This window comes from Octopus bimaculoides, chromosome Z (assembly GCF_046866305.1).
Source record: "Octopus bimaculoides isolate indiv1 chromosome Z, ASM4686630v1, whole genome shotgun sequence".
Classification (NCBI taxonomy): Eukaryota; Metazoa; Mollusca; class Cephalopoda; order Octopoda; family Octopodidae; genus Octopus; species Octopus bimaculoides.
This window is the reverse complement of record NC_142944.1, coordinates 35,040,281-35,056,467: the sequence shown is the minus strand read 5'-3', so window position 1 is coordinate 35,056,467 and position 16,187 is coordinate 35,040,281.

Below are 16,187 nucleotides of genomic sequence, written 5' to 3'. Positions count from 1 at the left end.
ATATGAATATATATGCAAATGTATGTATGCATATATATAAATATATAATTCGCTTCTAACTGTAAAAAGCGAAGTAGATAAAGCTATAAGTAATAGCAATTTTTTTTCTATTCATAGCTTCATCTACAGTTAAAAGCGAATTATTTAACATCAAAGTTTCGAAATACTTATCACACACACACACACACAGTTGTATTAGCCATTAAGCTGCTGCCATGCTGGAACACCGCCTTGAAGTGTTTATTGGGACAAATCGACCCAGGACACACCCTTTTTTTCTTGTCTGGTATTTATTCTATCGGTCTTGTTTGTTGAACCATTCGTCAAATTTGATGTTAGCTGTCCTGTCTCCCAAATATAATAGTAACAAACAACTTATATATTGTTTTATGGTATCCGTTTTAATTTTTTACAAAGGATACTATGCCAGCATTGCCAGACATGAGGAACAGGTCTGCTGGGAGAAAAAGCACGAGAACAAGCCCTAACATCGATAATCTCGCTTAAATGTAGTTTTTCAATTTTCTATATTACACATAAAAGTTTCTTCCGTATCTCTACGATATGCCTACACATGTAGGCATACAAAGTCATATGAAAAAATAATGCTTTCAAATTTTGACATAAAGCCTAAAATTTTGAGGAGAGATGGCAACACGACCCCGAAAGGATGAAAAGCAAAGTTGACCTCGACGAAATTTGTGCTTAGCACGTAAAGAGCAGGAAAAAAATGCCTCAAAGCAATTTTTCTGAGGCGCTAACGATTCTGCCAAATCGCTCACGAACAGCGAAGATACAGCAAGCATTTAAAAATCAAAGTAACTAATCAATTTTACACGCCACACCCATGCTTGTTAGCAAATGTATTTATATTTAGAGCACTAGAGTGAAACTATTAAAACTGTGGCTCTGAACAGAATCTTTTTCGCTCCATTTGCATATTGGAGACATTTTAAAACTAAACAACCACCTCAACTCTATTTTGTTCAGTGATATGAGTTCAGTAGTTTGCAGTTCTACCATAATAAAAACAAAGAGGAAATTTAAAATACTGCTTCAAAAACATTATTATGTTAAGTTCAAAGAATAATAACAATAATTACAAAACAAAACAAACGTCATTTCATTTATTCACGAACTGATGATAAACAGATAGGTGCAGGCATGGCTATGACTAAGAAGTTTGCTTTGTAACCATGTGGTTCCTAGTCCAGTCCTACTGCGTGGTATCTTGGGTGTCTTCTAGTATAGCCCCGGGCGATCAGTGGATCAAATGCCTGTGTGTAAGTGTGTGTGTGAGAGAGAGAGAGAGAGAGAGAGAGAGAGAGTCTTTGCTCCCCATCACTGCTTGGCAATAGGTGTTATGTTTACGTTCCCATAACTTGCGTTTCGGCAAAAGACACCGATAGAATAAGCACCAAACTTGAAAGAAACTAAGTACTGGAGCTGATTTGTTCATTTAAACCTTACAAAGCGGTGCCCCAGCATGGCCGCAGTCCGTTGACTGAAACAAATAAAAATAAAATACCAAAACCAGACACAGTCTTCTGAAGTAGACAATTCCATTAACAACACAGTAATGAATAAATATACAATGCACATCATTAAATCCAAAGAAGTAGAAAGAAACAAATTATAATTTTCTCACAAAATAGCCCTATTTCAATTTTTTTTTCTCAAAATCAGATTTTTTCAAGATTATTACTGAAAAAAACAGAGAAAAGAAGAAAAAAAACACTGTACAAATCCTGAATCAGAATATGTGCTTCTTGAGTGGGCAAAAACACCCGTTTAACAATTCCTATACTCACCTAATAGTTAACTTTCGTTTAAAGTAAAGTAGAAATTTAGAGCTGCTAACGGTGGTCTTTCACTTCAAGGGCATAAATTTGAGGAATTGAAAGTGAAAGAAAATTAACCCAGTTAAGTATAAAAATAAATGTGGCTATCATGAACTAATGCGAACTAATGATGGACGGATAAGGGCAAGCATGCTTAAAAGAGTGTTAGTAAATGTCATTATCATAGATAGCTGGCAGAATCGTTATCATGCCGGATAAAATGCTTCGCGGCATTTCGTCCGTCTCTACGTTCTGAGTTCAAATTCTGCTGGAGTTGATGGAATAAGTACCAATTGAACACTTGGATCGATGTGACCAATTAGACCCTCCTCTAAAAAAATTTCAGGCTTTACATCTATAGCGGAAAGGACTTATAGGTATCTGGTGTTATAACTCAGCAAAATTATACAAATTAAGACATTGCAACAAAGTGAAAAAAAAAAACAACAAAAAAACAAAAGCGAAGACGAAAGAAACAAAACGACAAAAAGATATACGTAAAAATTATTCATAAGTTTCTATTCCCGTAAATTTTCATGGAAGTGGAAGACGGATTTACTACTTCTTTCGATGCGTATTTAAACAATAGAATCTCATTCACTGTATACACTAACTAATATCAACCTCCCATATATATATTATATTCACAACGATGGGCAGACGATTTAGTTTAATGATTTGGGCCCAAGATAGAAAAGAATGGCGCAACTAAGAAAGAACTGAAAACTATAGTGACCAGCACTGTATATCAATACCCGATAGATAGGTGGATACAGGATATATATATATATATATATATATATATACGGGAGTAAGCACATGAAATGTGCAACAAGGTGGAAAAAAGAGTACTCAAATACCAGAGGTAGAGTAATATGCTTTATTTAAAAGCAGCAGAAATATAACAAAAAAACCGTTACTCTGAGTTTCACGTTCTCGTTCATCGGACTGTCCGATGAACGGGAACGTGAAACTCTGAGTACCAGTTTTTTTGTTATATTTCTGCTGCTTTTAAATAAAGTATATATACATATATATATATATATATATATATATATATACACATACATATATACATCTTTGTGATATAATGCTTGGGAAAGAATATATTTGCGGCTGAAGATAGCTTTATACCATCCTGTCTATCAATTATATACCCATATAATGATGCAACGGCTGTTTGTGTATAAAGCTTGAAACACATGTACCGTGGAATCCTTTGTGTTCTGTTTTAATTTTACGTTTTTAATTCATATATATATATATATATTGAAAAATTGCAAAACAGTACATTAACCCTTACCTAGCTTCCAGAAATCTAGGAAGTGTTTTGAATAAACATATCCTATTTTTGAAGTTGGTTAATTTGCATACGGTGTGTTAAAAACAGTTTCGTTCCTTACTTTTTCAAATGGAGTGACACGGATTAAACATACTTTAGAATCCATTAATTTGTACCTCTAGCTGTTAAATAAAGCCATGCTCTTTCGTTTTCATCTAGTATACATGGTACAGTATGATATAAGACTTTTCAGTAGATTGATAATTATCAATGAGATCCTGCTTTAGAAGTGTATTAATGTGAATCTGTTAAATACAACTTAGCTCTTTACTTCTTATAATTTATTTTATATTTTATGTATATATTTAGACTGTCTCTAGGAAACCAGAAAATTCAGAAACCTGGGACATTTCCGGTCCCAAATTTACCGGATAATTGGCCCGGTACTGTGATTAGAACTCCATGAAAATTCATGTTTATCCAAATTCCAATAATATATTAAAACAAAATTTGTCCTGCAATTTTCTTTTGGTATTATACACAGTTGAATAACTTACAGAGTATCTATGAGAATAGAATAAAACGGAGGTTTATAATGAGAAATATGATAAACTAAGTCTCCTGCTCTCGGATATATTTTTTATCATCCGCAACAAGAAATGTTTTATTCCCGTTTTCTAATATCAGAGATGACGATTTCTCGTCCGAGCATGTGGCTGGCAGTGAGAGAGATAGTGCCATTGAAAAAGCTCAAAAAATCGGAATACGATTGGGGCTCTCGTTGGTCGCTGCTGGGATAGATTTTCGTCTCCTTTCTCTCTCTCTCTCTTTGGTGTTTATTGTGTTTTTAACACAAGTCCATATGAGATATTATCTCGGGATAAATACTGGAGTAACTGGCCTATCGATTGCGTACGTATATATGTTAAGTATAATACATATTTTCATCACATACCTTAGTTGCGTATTACATATTTTTTCTCTCTATATATATTTTTCTTTATCGTATAATCTACATTTTGTACTCCATGTAAAATATATTAATCAAACCTTATCGTGTTTATCTACTAAACTACTTCTATCGCTCGGTTTGGACTTTTGTTATGATCACTCTCGATGGCATGGGCCTTTCCCAAGAGCAGTGGATCTCAACCATTTTTTTAAAAAAATCTATGGACCCCTTTGATTACTATTTTACTCAGGTGAACCCTTTATCGCCCCTTGAAGTTTAAAAGTTAATCTTATAGATACTTCTTTCAAAATTCCTATTTTGCCTTCCATATATTCACTTGCTTAGGTTGAACTATGGAAAACATCATAGAAAGAAGCCTAGCTGCTTCTTGCAATAAATACATCTAAAGCAACATCTTATCATGGACCTTTAATTCACCACTGTGGCTCCCCAATTTACTATTTTGCTTGCGTGAATCCCCAAAGAACTTATATGGACCCACCCTCATATGAAGCCTCGTTAAACTGCCCTAGACGAAGAAGTCGGAATTTACGTTCATATTCATTGGACCACCATTCTGTACAATCCATATTGAGCTTATTCAAATCTCATCAACTAACAGGGTGTGTATGTATGTATATATATATATATATATATATAACAAACTGAGGAAAAGAAATCCTTCAAAGCAGTGTGTTAAACATCCATTTCACTGGTACGTCATTTGGATACCATATAAATATTGGAATAATTATAACGATAAATTAAATACAGATATATTCTATTGACAATTCAATCATTTATTTATATATACAATTATTAGATTAAATACTATGAATATAATATATAACATAACATAATGTTATATAAATAATTATAAAAACCATAAAAGGCCAACAAATTGTTTCGGCTTATATTTTATCTGATATACATAATCACAGTTCCCATTATATATATATATATATATATATATAGTCACTTCAGGGTCATGGCTTAGAAAAAACGAAATTCCGTGTAAAAGGACGACTGGATTGTAAAAATTAATTCAAATGTTTGTGTTATGAGCGTGAGCGTTAACTATTCAATCTTACACCCCAACGGAAGATACAATCAAGCAAGTGCAATCCACAAACATCGAAACTCACTCATTATATCTCAAACACGTGCATATAAATGTATATAATTAAGTATCTAAGTTTTCTTCTACGTATAACTGCAACAAAAAATATATAAACAATTACATCTTTCAGTACAACTCTTTTATCTATTTAAATTAGTTGGTATTAAAAAAAATTATTGTTTAAATTAACTAATAATAATCTTATATATTTATTATTAATATCTACTACGGAGTTATTCCTCTCTGTGTGTGTGTGTGTGCGTGCGCGCGCGCTTGCGCACTCTAGATGTGAATGGAATTATAGAGGAAGACTAGAGTTGACATAAGTTTGCTTAACCAGAGCCAATCCGGGGCTGAACAACATAACGAGCAACGATTCCAATCTCTAAAATTGAGGGAAAGAAAGAATCTTAAAAGTGAACATTTTCAAGAAAGCAATATTGATAGAAAGTTTAGACAGAAAAGAAGAAGAAGAAGAAAAAAAAATTACATGGGGTTCTAAAAGGGATTTGTAGCTTTAGCAAAGTTTCTTTGCACTTTTATTGAAAATAACTGAAACACAGTGACTTACTGTATACAGGAATGAATTCTTACTAATTACGTCAGCAAGTCAGTTTTAATCTTCAGTTTACATTTACGTTTCTTTGCAAAAATCAACGCCAAAGAGTAACAAAAGTCTTTTTCAATATATATATATATATATATATATATATATATATATATCTTTTACTTGTTTCAGTCATTTGACTGCGGCCATACTGGTGCATCGCCTTGAAAGGTTTATAGTCGGACAAATCGACCCCAGAACTAATTTTTTTAGGCCTAATACTTATTCTATCGGTATATTTTGCCGAACCGCTAAGTTACGGGGACGTAAACATACCAACAGCGGTTGTCAAGCGGCGGTGGAGGGAAAACCCAGACACAAAACGGGGAGAATGGTTTGGCCGGATATGGCTGGTTATAACTGCTAAACGGTTAAAGCTTTAACAATGTAGTCGTACTGTAACAATCCTAGATGGTTTCAAAGACCATCTAGGTTGCTTTTCTATGCAAACATTTTAAGTATTATACACGATCATAGGCGCATTTATGACTGTGTGGTTGGCTAAGAAGCTCACTTTGCAACTACGTGGTTACTAGTGCAGTCCCACTTGCACAAATGTCTTTTAATAATAATGGTTTCAAATTCAGGCACAAGGCCCAGTAACAGAGGGGTGAGGTAGGTTATCGATTATATGGACCCCAGTACACAACTGGTGCATCAATTTTATCGATTCCAGAGGGATGAAAGGCAAAGTTGACTTCAGCAGGATTTGAAATCAGAACGTAAAAAAGAGAAAAACGTACTAAATACCGACACTCTAACGATTCTAAAATAAATTTAAAACAGAACTATTCCATCGACTTAGTTTATTAGAAATGAATAATAAACTAAATCTATTCTTTAATCGGTTTCAATCGATACAACTGAGGACATGCTGGGATACAGCTTTCAAGAGCATATTTAGTCGATCACATCGTCTAAAATTTATTTTACCGACCACAGCGGTAGAAAGGCCGTAAAAGGGATACGACTATATATATATATATATATATATATATACACACACACACACACACACACACTCTCTCTCTCTTTTTCTCATACACACACACATCTCAAATGGCTACTACTATTACCACCACCACCAACAACAACAACAACATCACCACTTAGCAATTTATTCTAGAGATAGGATATTTGGGAAAAGAACTGCTGCTGAAGCTTGCGACACCATCAATAGTAATGTTCTGAAAATAAACGTTTTAATTTGATAACTACACAATTTGTTTGTTTGTTTGGATGGTTGGTTGATTGGATAGTTTAGTTGGTTGGCTGGCTGTTGTTATACGTAATAGTTCTCTCTCACGCTCTCTGTGTCTCTCTTTTAACGCAGACACAACACATTTATTTATCCTGCCTTTTTTTAACCAGGTCCTATCTCGGTTTCTATTGATTTGAATTGAAAACCATCAGAGAAATTACGAAGGAAAATATGTTCTGTATACATTTCGTAAAATTTGAATAGTCTAGTCTGAACCACTAACATGAGGTTCCTTAAAAGAAACATCGCCTTTAGGAATCACTGGTGGGCTCCCAAAGTAGAAAGCAAAGTGTTAAGGGAGATTTACTTGTTATATATAGCAGCTTGAACAACCACACAAAGATTCCATCGTTACCAGTCACAACAAATGGAAGTCAATTCAATCTACCTATATCCTCTCTTTGCTAAGAAACTTTGAGGTTGGTCAAACAGAGAGCTAATATTTTGACAAAAATTAATATTAGTAATCAATAGCTCATTTGATTAATGATGAACGAGAGGTATTTTACATGCCTGTAAGGCAAGAAAAATATTCTTCATAACTAATCTTACATTTTTGCTAACAAAAAAAAAATAATAATACAATAAAAAATATTGATAAGCGATTCTCGCAACCACTAGCTGGAATACACAGGTGCTTACAATTGTCAAGTATTACCTCTAAATTTCAATTTACCTACGTATATAGAATATATATATAGACACACGCACGCAAGCACAAGAGACGTTTTGCTCCAATGCAGAAACTAGAGATCCACTAAGAGATATTGCAAGCTCTTCTCCAGACAGTGATATGAAAGTTATCACAATGTCGGAAACCCTTTCGTATCTCAGAATTACAAACGTTTCGACACTTAGCCAATATGCTTCACCTGCAGAGGGATTTCACCTGCAATCTCTTGTAAGCCACACAGAATGACATTCCGTCTGTTACAACGGCGACGAGGGTTCCAGTTGATCCGATCAATGAAACAGCCTGCTCGTGAAATGAACATGCAAGTGACTAAGCACTCCACAGACATGCGTACCCTTAATGTAGTTCTCAGGGAGATTCAGCGTGGCACAGAGTGTGACGAGGCTGGGTCCTTTGAATTACAGGTACTATTCATTTTTGCTGGCTGACTGGACAAAAACAATATGAAATAAAGTGTTTTGCTCGAAGACACAACGCGCCACCGGGAATTGAATTTACGACCTTACAACCACTGAGACATGCGCCACGAGCCGAATATCCTAAATCCTAAACCACTTTAGGATATCCTCTATATCATGTATACATGCGTTCAGATTCAACTCACGTGTTTAAATTTCATACGGCTTATAAAATTATAAATAAGAATATCTTTAAAAAAACAAGCTTAGCAACAGAAAAATGCCTTCTTCAGTAATACCCCCCCCACACACACACACACAAAATTCTTTCATCTACTGTACAAATCATAAACGAATACTTTTTTTTAATGCGTACTGTGTGAATTGAAAATTAAGTTTCTTCACAACAAAACAGGCAAATATCGAGAAGATAGAAATTGTAAATTAACATATCAATCACAAATTTATATTAAACTATATTTTAACAAAAAGAGCTACTGATAGAAAAGCATTCACAACAGATCCTGTGGTTTTCAGGATATCTTCCTGGCATAAATCACGAGAGACCATGAAAAACGGTCTGGAGCACTGCCATTCCCGAATCGACAAATAAATAAATAAGTCAGCTAATAGATAATAAAAAAAGGCATGTTTGAAATAACATTCATTACTTGCTTAAGTATTCATTTATTACATAGCTACAAGGCCATATAATTCATATATTTAGACATACGATACTACTCTCTATATGATATCTGTCTATAATTTCCATATTTTCGTTGCGCGATTAAAATCTCGCTTTACAACCACGTGGTTTCAGGTTTCAGTCCTACTGAACGGCACATTGGGCAAGTGTCTTCAATTATAGCCCCGATCCAACCAATGCTTTTCAGCGAATTTAGTAGACGGAAACTGTGTGGAAACCTATCGTATATATATGTGTGTGTTTGTGTTTCCAAGCAGTCACCCACCCATTGTTTGACAACAGGTGTTGGTTTGCTTACGCCCTCATAACTTAGCAGTTCAGCAAAGGGTCCAATAGATTAAGTACCAAACTTTAAAATAAGTATTGGGGTGGATTTGTTCGACCAAACCCCTTTGAGGTAGTGTCGTGGTATGGCTGCAGTCCAGTGACTTACACAACACACACACACAAAACAACTCGAAAAGAGACATGACGAATAAAACTAACAATTTAAAATGCAATCAGAAATCTCCATTAGCCTTGCCTTTAAGAGATTACTTCCAACACACACGGTATATATTTGAATTATTGTGAGAGATATTTCAGAAACAAAATGATTAAACGTACATGAAAACTACTACACAATACTTATAAAAGAGTAACTGGAAAAGGAAAAAAAGAAACCTTTACTGATTGGGTAAAAGGCATATTAAGAAAGAAAAAAGAAAAAAAGATTTAAAACGTAAAATGATAAGATTCGTGAAAATTAGGTAATGTATCAGTTGTACAGGTAATTCAAAGATGTTTAGCGAGTACATATGTAATAACGATGCATATACATCAACATATATGTGTATACATACATATAAGAGTATGTGTCTGTGTGTAATTATGTGTGTATTGTGCGTACAAATATACATAAGTCCACACACATACATATCGATGTATATACACATATTTATAGCTACATATCAGTACACAAACACACATACGCCACAATACCTCCAGGTATTGAAGTAATTGTAACACTATGACATTATTAACACTGAGACAGCAGATAACTAATTTATTATAAGAGTCAAACGCTGTTTTAACGAACCATTTGACGCCTCTTACACACCAAGTTTTTCTCCATTCTCATGTACAAAAGAAAAAAACCCCACCTCAAAAGCTTTTTCACCTAGGAGATCCAACTATAATTAGCAAATTCCCGAAAGGAAGTGGAAAGGAATGTATCCAAAGATTCAGTCAAATGCATCGTGCCGATGATAATGGTTTCAAACTTTGGCAAAAGGCCAGCAATCTTAGAGGCAGTGGGGGAGGGGAATCGGTTACATGGACTCCACTACTTGGCTGGTACCTTATTTTATCGACCCTGAAAGGTTGAAAGGCAAAGTCGACTTCGATGTAATTTGGACTTGGAACAGAAAGAAACGCGCCAACGATTCTGTCAGTAGATGATTTCTTTCGTTGGCCACAAGGACCAAAGGCACTGAGGGCAACACCAAAAGACAAAATACAATACACACAAAAGGAGACACAATAACAATAAAAATATAACAAAAACCATGAAAATACAAATCAGAAAGATAAATAATTCCCCAAAGTTGGGATGAGTACACCAAGGGTGGTAATTCGAGAAAACACCACAAATAATAATCCCATCAATACCATCAGCCCAGTACATGACTGATTGATACTTTATCTACCGGTCCCCACAAAAAAAGATGAAAGGCAAAGTTGACTTCGGCACGATTTGAAAAGGGCCGAAACGGTACAGCATATTTCTTTGGGCAATCTTAACGATTCTGACAAATAATAATAATCGTTTCTGATTTAGGGACAAGTGCCAGGAATTTTGAGAGTAAGGATTAATCGACATATCAAGAAATGCAAGGCAAAATTTGACTTTGGCGGGATTTGAACTAAGAACTAAAAGAAAGAAAAAAACATACATGAATATGATTAACTGATATATATATCTTTTATGTTTAACTAGTTTCAGTCATTGGACTGCAGCCATGTTGGGGCACCACTTTGAAAGGCTTCAGTCGAACAATTCCACAAAACTACTTTAAGTTTGGTCTCATTCTTGGTTTGTTTGTTATTTTTTTTACCGAATCGCTAAATTTCGGGAATATATATAAAAGAAAAACCCAGTCTAGAACATTTAACCCCACTCCACCCGTAGACAATTTCCCCTGAGGACAACAGATGATGATTTAAAACTTCTTCATATTGGAGAGGGGGTAATTAACCAAGGGGAGTAATTGTCCCTGATACGAAATAAACACCGGTTGTCAAGTAGTGGTACACACAGAAACTGACACACACACACACATATATATATATATATATATATATATATATATGATTGACCGTTGACTGAACACTGTTCAATTTTTTTTTTCTCCGTGTTTTTCTCCTTGTCTCCGTATTCTTTCTGTTGAAGAGCGTAGCTCGAAGCGTCAAAGACTTTCCGTATTCCCGAGCGTCATACTAATATATACTTTTGTTATTTACACCACCTGTCCTCGTCTGTTGTTATTATTTGTATATTCTCCCATATATATATATATATAGATGACGGGCTTATACGCCGTTTCTGTCATCTAAATTCACTTGCAAAGCATTGTCGGTCAGTCCGGGGTTATAGCTGAAAACACTTAGCCAAGATGCTGTGAGCTTCTCAATCACACAAAACCAAGCCCACATTTGTATTCTTTTACTCGTTTCAGCCATGCTGGAGCACCACCTTGAAGGTTTTTTTTAGTCGAACAAATGGACCCCAGAACTTCTTTTTTTTAAGCCCAGTACTTAATTCTATCGGGGTCTTGCTGAACCGCTAAGTCGCGGGGGACGTAAAAACACGAAAACCGGTTGTCAAGTGATGATGGAGAAACACAGACACACACATTATATATATATATATATATATATATATATATATATATATATATATATATATATATATATATATACGCGCGCACACGACAGGCTTCTTTCAGTTCAAGGCTTTGGTCAGTCCGAGTTTATAGAAGACACTTGCCCAAGGTGCTACGCAGTGGTACTGAAGCCGGAACCACGTGGTAGGGAAGCAAGCTTCTTACCACACAGCCATGCCTGTTTTTTTTTTTTCCTTCTTTCATTTGTTTCAATCTTAGGACTGTGACCACACTGAGGCATCCCATCACACTTGTAAAATTCATTCGATCGAATCGGTCCCATTAGTATTAAGTTAACCCTGCCGCTTATTGTATGAGACTAACCGAAACTACTAAGCTATGGATGACGTAAACAAACCGACCCACGTTACCAAAACGGTGCGGAACAAACACACAGACGACTCGCTTCCGCACAGTTTCCGTTGCATTAGTCCGCCTACACACACACATTATATATATATATATATATATATATATATATATATATAGAGAGAGAGAGAGAGAGAGAGAGAGAGAGAGAGAGAGAGAGAGAGAGAGAGAGAGAGAGAGAAAGAAAGAAAGAAAGAAAGAGAGAGAGAGAGAAAGAGAGAGAGAGAGAGACATAAACACAACTTTAAATGTCGGTAAGTAACCATCCTTTTCGAGTATTCAATATCAGTGTGAGTATAAGTGAAATCGAGCTGGCAGAACCGTTAGCACGCCGAGCAAAATGCATAGCGGTACTTCGCCCGTCTATACGCTCTGAGTTCAAATTACGCCGAGGTCGACTTTGCCTTTCATCCTTTCGGGGTCGATAAACTAAGTAGCAGTGAATTACTGGGGTCGATGTAATCGACTTGTCCTCTCACCTCAAATTTCAGGCCTTGTGCCTATAGTAGTAGAAAGGATTATATTAAATGCTGGTAAATTTTTTTTTATAAATACCCGGAGACACTGGGAAGACCGGTAACGAGGTTGTTGTTGTTGTTGGCGGTGGTGGTGGTGGTGGTGGTGGAAGGGTGATGGTGATGGCGAGGCAAGGAGAGGGGGGGGGAAGGAACGTAAGAACCACTCTTTAAACTCCCACCTCAAAAAATGAACCTTAAGGGAAGGGATGACGCCGAGCAGTGCGCGTCCCCACCACCACCACTATTCACATACGCACATACACTTCCAACCCCCATGGTTTTTCATAGCAAACGAAGGCAGGCAAGACTGATGGATGACTTAACCTACATTTATTTATTTAGGCAAAGAGAAAGTGCAGACTATATGGAGCATAGAGAGGGTCGGCAGTTCGTTAAAAAAAAAAAACGAAAAAGAAAGAAAGAAAAAAAACTTTGGGGATTAATGTAGAAACCTATACTTCAATAATAACAGAGATGTTGTGGTGGTGATGATGATAAGGAGGAAGGGGTACAGGGGGCTACGAACGTAAGAACCACTTTTCCGTTGTCTATTCTGATACCAGAATTGTTCACAGGTATACTTTCAAGACAAAGCAGTATTCAGTTACCTGGATAGGATATTACACAAGGAGGAACATCAAGATGATGATGATGATGATGGTGGTGGCATTTGGGATAGTGTAAATGATGGCGATGAGACTTGTAGTGAGCGTTCATCTGACCCAATACCAATAGGAGGTTGTGTCTTTTCATCAAGATATATCTTAATTATCTGTGTGTTGCCTTTCATCCTCTCGGGAGAAGAAATAAAATAAAGTACTGTGAAGTACAAGGGTCGATGTAACCGACTTGCTTCCTCCCGAAATTAGAAATAATAAGAACATCAATAATAATAGTAAAATAGCAATAACAACAATTATTATTATTATTATCATCATCATCATTATTATTATTATTATTATGTGGAAGGGAACAAAAACAAAAGTTGATAAACAAAATAAACAATTTTCCGATAATCTAGTTAATGCGATCCTGTAACAACATCTAAGCTGATTCTTTTAATATATAATCCAGTAATTTTGAATCGAATATTTTTTTTTACCAACAGATGACATACATACACGCATACACACGCAATACCTATATATAATATTACGGTCTATCTAATGCTTATTATTATTATTATTATTATTATTATTATTATTAAGCAATATGCATATACAGTCCTAATGACTGAATTGATTACTAGTATCGCTATGCCGAAGTGATGAAATATATATTTTCGTGTGTGTAATTTGAAACACAAAAAGATAGTTGAAACACGCTAAAGATAATGAAAAAATATATAGTTGAAGTTATTTACATAAAAGAAACATTAAAAATCTCTCTCTCTCTCTCTTTATATATTCATATTTCTGCTGCTTTTAAATAAAGTATATTCATATATATATATATATATATAAACGATGTGTGTGAGAAGGTACCCTTCCCCCCTTTGGTGTCCTAAAAAGACAATAGTCGCTAAATGGCACATAGATGGAAGGTAAGAGAAAAGAGATGGGGAAGCTAATACTTAATGAAGAAAAATTTTAAAGATTTTAATCATTGCAAATATTATTATTATTATCATCCAGAATCGTTAGCAGGCCGGGCAAAATGCTTAGTGGTATTTCGCCTGTCTTTACGTTCTGAGTTCAAATTCCGCCGAGGTCGATTTTGCCTTTCAACCTTTCGGGGTCGATAAATTAAGTATTATTTACACACTGGGATCGATGTTATTGACTAGTCCCCTTCCCCCAACATTTCAGGCCTTGTGCCTATAGTAGAAAGGATTATTATTATTATTATTATTATTATTATTATTATTATTATTAATGACTTCATACATTAAGCAAAGAAAAAAGTTTTAATTTACCTTTTTCTTTTTCAGCTAAATCTAGGAATAACATCATATATTTATTCTGTTACTATTAAAAACTTTTTACTCCACATTTCAAGAACGATTTATATATATATATATATATATATATATATATATATATATATATATATATATATATATATATGTATTTTACCACTGATTGAAATAAATAAATACATTTTTATAGTGCGAAGAGGAAAGATTATTTTTATATATTTTTCAAAATATATATTACTTGTAAAGGAGATGTGTAGCAAATTTTGCTTTGAAATCAATTTGGGTTACATTGCCAATACCATTTTATTTTCTGTCGACTAACGAAGAACAAAAGACGACAAATCAGGCTCCACATTTTAAACTCATTTGGCAATATACATCGAGGGGAGACTAAATTGCAACAGAAGATATTTCATTATTTCATTTACTCCTCGATATTACCATTTCTTCTATTGAAATTCTGAATTATGATTATAAATTTCTTTGTGTAATTTATTAGCGTGTTTCATCCTTCGTTTCAAAAGTAAGTTTATACACACACGCGATTTTTTTTCGACGTAGCAAAACTAATAATCAGTTATCAGAGATGGGGTGGGGTGGGGGGAACCTAACATATAAATTAACTATGGGACTAAGAAATAAAACCTTTATAGTTTTTGAATGTCTGAGAATTAATTAACTGATGATGATGGTGATGAGTATGACAAAACTCGTTTTACAAATTAGTATGTGTGTGTGTGTAAGAGAGAGAGAGAGAGAGAAAATGGAAAACTTGCAAAATCTGTACATACAATACAGCGGATAGTTCAATGTAGATAAGGCCTACAAGGAGAATAAATAGACAAACTTATCTGTATTACAACACGTGTGTGCTATGTATGCATGTGTGCGTGTGTTTATATATATATATATATATATATATGCATTAATATATGCATACATATGTGCGTGTGTACCTGTACAATTATAGGTCACGTAACAAGTTTCCACAAACTACGTCATAATTTAATTAGAAAGACTAGGGAAATGTATATTTTCGTGCAACGAAATAATGATGTTAAACGACCTCGTTATAGAAACTAACAAGAATCCTGTTCAATACATAATGCACATGGAGGAAATCAGGTTTCAATTTGTGATAAGAGATTAGGAAACAAAAACAAAAAAAATCTGCAGATAGTAACAGCATAACTACAGTTTGAAGCCACCTCTACGCCACAACTAACTTTTATTTTCTCACAACTTTCTGGAACATGCATATTCTTTTTCAGCAAAAGTTTCCAAACATTGTTTTTTCAGAGGCTAGATTACAATTAACGCACTAATCTCTCAGCCCCTTAGCTTCTCTGTTGCTTCTGATTATATATATATATATATATATATATATATATATATATATATATATATATATATAAATATATATAAATATATATATAAATATATATAAATATATATATAAATATATATATATAATTATATATAAATATATATATATAATTATATATAAATATATATAAATAATTATATATAAATAATTATATATAATATATATATATAATTATATATAAATATATATATATAATTATATATAAATATA